Source organism: Hevea brasiliensis, unplaced genomic scaffold (assembly GCF_030052815.1).
Source record: "Hevea brasiliensis isolate MT/VB/25A 57/8 unplaced genomic scaffold, ASM3005281v1 Scaf165, whole genome shotgun sequence".
In the NCBI taxonomy this organism is placed as follows: domain Eukaryota; kingdom Viridiplantae; phylum Streptophyta; class Magnoliopsida; order Malpighiales; family Euphorbiaceae; genus Hevea; species Hevea brasiliensis.
Window position 1 is genome coordinate 125,018 of NW_026614658.1, and position 6,000 is coordinate 131,017.

The window sequence follows — 6,000 nt, forward strand, 5'->3', positions numbered from 1 at the left end:
GGGTGTGTAACTTTTTAATACTTGTGCTTATAATGTTAATATGGTGGTAAGTGAGTTATTTTTGCAGTTTTGAGCTTATTTGGGTTGTAGAATTCAAAGTAGAAATGTTGCATTCTCTTGGCAAATCTTGGAGATTTCATTTCTCATTTGTGGTTAGATGCAACTTTATGCAGATTTTATGGAATTTTATGTGCTAAATGTTGATTTGCAGAATTTGACTTAAAATGGCATAGTTCTCAAAGGTCTTTTATGTAGGATCAATGTCTACATGCTTGTGTGATGCCTTTCTGATACACTTTGTATATATTGATGTGTTTTTAGTGAAAATTTCTTGTGGTTTATGCTTCATGGAATTATATTTCTTCATTTTAGGGTATTTTTCACACTTGCAATCCATGTTCTATTGCATTCTTGATCTTGTTAAATTGTGCATAAGCAACTGCATAGCTTATGCAATCCTGCATAACCACAATTCTTGCCATTTTTCACCTTTATTGCAAGTGCATAAGGAGAGTGCATAGCTTATGCAACTCTGCATAACCTCATTTTTTCAAAATTCACATCTCCAGAAACTTGCATAAGCAGAGTGCATGACCTATGCACATTTGCATAACCTCAAATTCTTCATTTTCTCTCTCTGCCGAAGTCTGCATAAGCAGAGTGCATAGCCTATGCACTTCTGCATGACCAGAAACCCAGAAAAATCAAACCTGCCGAGGGGTGCATAAGGAAGATGCATAAGTTATGCACTTCTGCATAACCAAAACTCTGAATTTCCAAACTTTGCCGAGACCTGCATAAGCAATGTGCATAGCCTATGCACTTCTGCATAACCAAAGATTCTGAATTTCAAAACCCACCACACAGTGCATAAGCAGAGTGCATAGCCTATGCACATCTGCATGACCACCAACCAAAATTCCAAAAATTGCCGAACAGTGCATGAGCAGAGTGCATAACCTATGCACTTCTGCATGACCCGATTTTCTAAAACACCACTTCTGCCGAGAGATGCATAAGGGGAGTGCATAACTTATGCACTCCCGCATGACTTCGCTCCTCAACATTTCAAGGGTCACCGAAACATGCATAAGGACAGTGCATGACCTATGCACTTGTGCATAAGCATTTCTCTGAAGTTTAAATCATTCTGAAACATGTATAAAAGAGTGCACAGGTTATGCATAAATCATTTTCCCCTTATGCAGTCTCTTACAAACCCGATTCAAATTCATTTTCGGCAAACAAAACTTCCCACCTCCACTTCCCGACTCTTCACCCCACGACCGCCTTTCAACCTCCATTCCTTCCGGCATTCTCGCCGTCTCTCTCCCATCTTCTCCACTAGCACTCTCATCACGAAAACCCTAAATTCCCCCCTACATTTTCATTCCCCCCTATCTCTTCTCCATCGGCAATGGATTCCCCTCCACATTCCCGCCCCGCTTCTCCTCTCGAAGTCTCTCCATTGTCATCGATACACCCCACGCCCAATCCTCCTCCACAAACGACCCCCCCCCCCCCACCCCCCACCACCGACAAACCCAAAATCACGGCCCAAATTGTGAGACCCATGTCCTCTGCTCCTCCCCGTCCAAACGCAAAGACCCACCCATCCCACCGCTTTGAACCGCCTCCCAAAAAGCCAAAAGCTCCAGCCTCTACACCCTCTTCCAGCAAAAAGACAATTTCCGCAACCTCATTTGTATCAAAGCTACCCTGGCCTCTCCCTGATACAATTCAAAAAGCCGCTTTCAAGAGACTCAAAGATAGAAGGGTACAACCTACTAGGTATATATCTGCTGATGCTCTACAATCTCTTGGTTTATTTGACAATGTAGTTGCATTTCTTGATGGTATGGGTTGAACAGAATTTGTGCATAAGCAAGAGGTAGTTTATCCAATTCTAGTTTTGGAGTTTATTTCTTCATTCTCTGCTACCCTCAACTTGCATGATGTAGACCATAAACCAATTATGACATTTAGATGCTTGGGGCAAAATAGAGAGCTGTCATTGGACCAATTTCATGGCATTTTTGGTTTTGCAATTGATGGGTTCTTTAGAGTACCACATACTGGAGTAGAGGTAGCCAACAAGGGCATTTGGAATCCTGCCCAATTTTGGAGAATCATAACAAACCAACCTCAAACTTTCTCTGCTGGTAGATCCAAAACATCCCAAATCCTTGACCCTGCACTTAGGTTTATTCATAGGCTGATGGCTAGCACCATATTGGGCAGAGGGACTAGTTCTGGTGCTGTGGGCAAATCTGAACTATTTATGTTATGGTGTGCATTTCACAAAGTTAAGGTATCTCCTGGTTACTTCTTTTGTGAACATGTGCTGCATATTGCCACCAAATCCATAGGTGACATTGTTTTGGGTGGGCTCATTACTGTCATAGCCAAGCATTTTGGTTTTAATCCTGCAGAGCACTCAATCCCAGCACTTGAGGACACTTTATATTTTGATACTGCACACTTAACCAAAACAGGGTTCCATTTATCATATTTTGATACTGCCCACCCTGCAGCAGAAACTGAGCCTATTGCACAACCAGAAACCCAACCTTTCCCATCAGTCCCACAGCACCCTACTACACCTACCCCACCCCATCAGCCTGCACAGGACATCCCAGCAGCCTCTGCTCAGCCCATTCCTCCTACAGCTGAACCTTCCTCATCCACAGCACCTCCTGCATTCAACACTAAAGCCTTATTCACCTACCTTGACAGGCTTAGTGATGATATCTACTTTGTGGATAGGAAGCTTGACAGTGGTCTTGATACACTAAAGGATCGTCATGATCAGCTATTTGACCTTGTCATGGAAACCAGGGACAAACAGAAAGAACTGAAGGAGATGGTGAAGCAACTCATGATCTTTCTGGGCATGCCACCCCCACCTCCATCACCTCCTCCAGCACCATCATTTCGACAGCCGGCAGCAGCCACCAGCCCCTTAGCAACATCCTTGGACAAAGGAAAAACAATAGACATAGATTAGTGTTTATTTTACTTTTGTTCAATCTTGTAGGACCTTTTCTTTGTAAATATGTTCAAACATTTATAGTTTGTTTTGGATTATGTTTGTTTGTTCTGAATTAGTTTCTTTTAAATTCTGTTTCTTTTGAAGTTTTATTGGATAGCTATTACATTAGTCTTCTTTGATTTTTATTGCACTTATTGCCTTTTTGTACATATTTGCCCATACTCTGTCTATATTTCAATACTTCTACTGCTGGTTGTACATTTCCCCTTGCCAATTCCCATGCAGCAGCTTTTGTATACACTGCACAGCTATGAATTTCCTCATGCACAACTTTTGCATAGCCTGTGCAACCCTTTCTGCTACTTATGCAGCACTGCACAGGTTGTATTTCCCTTATGCAACTGTCCTGCATAGCCTATGCCACATATATTGCCTCTTATGCAGCACCGCACGGCTTATGCACCTTACCTATGCACATACTCTGGACAGCTCTTAACTCTGCATAACCTGTGCAGCTTCTTATGCATCCCTTTATCTTGAATTCTCATACCAGGTAACTCTTTCTTTTTGCTCTTAATTTTTACAATTCCTGGTCAATATTATTTGCTTTGAGTTTTGGTTATCATCGCTTGAGACATTGAGGACAATGTCTAATTTTGAGTTTGGGGGTGCACATTTTGATTTTTAGCTTTATTTTTCACATTTTGAGTATAAGAGCATCTCATCCCATTTCATTTACATATATTGTAAATATTTTACATATACATCCATACATACATATTCATTACACATTTACACACACATTATACATCACTTAGAAATTGTACAAATTGCATACAAATAGACTTCCTCCATTTAGTTCATGCATTACTCATTTTAGGAATCATGCACCATGCATTAAAATCTTTTGCCAAATCCCTTGAGTATTGAAAAGTTGCCTATGAGAGTGATTTGACTTACCTTTAGTTGGGTTTGTGGATTGAAAGTTCCTAAAAGGTGCAAGGTTTTGAAGTGTCTATCCCTTGCCTATATCTTCTTAGCCAAAAAGCCACCCAACTAGTCATTTAGAGATTGGAGTGTTTAGAGGGAGTTATTGGATATAAGGTAGTCAAATGATGTCTCACCAATCCTAGAACAAATTTTCTAAACCTTTCAAGGCGAAATACCAGCTTGTACTTGAAAAGAGAGATGATTAGGCATTCTTTGATTTAAACCTCCTCATTTTAAACCTTTGGCCCTTTTCCTAATTAAAATTGACCCTTGCAAACCCCTTTGAGCCTTTTTGTCCCTAATTTTTCTTGAAACCCTTATTACTACCTAGCCAATGAACCAAACACTCCAACCCTTTTCATGAGATTAATTATTCATAATATTAGGTACATAAAAAAAAAACATAAAAAAAAAAGAGAAAAGAAAAAAATACAATAAAAGGGAGAAGAAATGTTTGTCACCTTGTAAAAGTGCTAGTATATGTGCTTTTCACCATTGTCATTCAAAATGAAAGAAATCCACCCAAAGTATCAAAAGAAATGAGTTTGGGGATGGCAATTTTAGGGACAATCATCAAAAGAAAATGCAAAATACAAGTTAAAGTATCAAAATGTCCCTCCATTTTTATGTAAACTATGCTAGCACTTGACAATCCTCATTGTGTATTTCTCTCTCCCATATAAAAAAAAGAGAAAAAAAGAAAAAAATATATAATAAAGTGTACCTTATGTTTCAAAATTGCAACATATTCTCATGCTTTGAATACTTTTTACCCATTTTTCTTCTTAGCCTCTTTTTGAATCCCATGGCCCCATTACATCCATAAAAAGACCTTTGATCTCTTGAAAGTACTTGCTACATTAGTGGAGATAGGAGTAGGGAATTTGCCTATGGGATTGGAGAACTATTCATTCATTCATTCAATTCCATCATTCTATATAGAGACACTTTGACTATTGATTGTTCTAGAATTCCTTTTGAGCATGACTCTCTCTTTTGATTGGTTGGTTTGGGATTTTGAATGATAATTGACTTGATGGCTAAGCGGTGAAAGCTTGGATAAGCATTAAATTCTTTGCATTTTGAAGGATGGGTATATGGATTGTTGGTATGGCTAAAGGTGTGTTAAGTTACCTTAATGGGTGATTTTCATAACTCTTTGGATAAGGCACCCCTAAAAACTTTGCACCACATTTTAAAGTTTGCTTGAGGACAAGCAAAAGCTTGAGTTTGGGGGTATTTGATGCATACATTTTGCATAGTCATTTAGGTCTAATTTTATAACCCTTTTTATTTGATTATTAGTCATTTTTAGCTAATTTCATTAGTTAATTAGTTAGTTTTTCATAGTTGTTAATTTTGCACTAATTTGTAATTTTTACTTTGTTTTGTAGGAAAAATGGTGTTTTTGAAGGACTAAAGAGAATTTTGCCATTGAGGAGTGTCTTCTACAGCAAAAAGATGTCAAAAACAAGTTTTCAAGCTGAAATATGCATTGACCAAACCGTGCATAACTTGCCGCATAAGCTATGCAGATCTGCATAAGGAGGAAGATCACTCTTCCAGAACCAGCCGAAATGTGCATAAGGAGACTGCATAGCTTATGCACATTCTCACCTCCCTTATGCACATTCACGAAATTGTGCATAACCTATGCACCAAGTCATGCAGCTTCGCATAAGTGACCCAGAACCAGTTAAATCGCATAAGGGATCGCATAACTTATGCATCCACTTATGCATCCCATAAAGAGTTCATTAATGAGCTGGCAGAAGATTCCCTTAATGTATTCTTCCTAGAACATACTATTTTAGGGCTCCATGTCAGAAAAATGCTATATATAGTCTCATTTTCCCATTTTTGAAGGAGACAAGGAGCAAAGAAGAAGAGGAGGAGGCTGAGCAGAATTTGAGGAGTCATTTTCACCTTCCACACCATTTTTCAACCAAGATTTGCAGATTTCTTTCTTTCTTTACACTTTTCTACATTTCTAGTGTTTAATTTCTTACTTCTTAGCT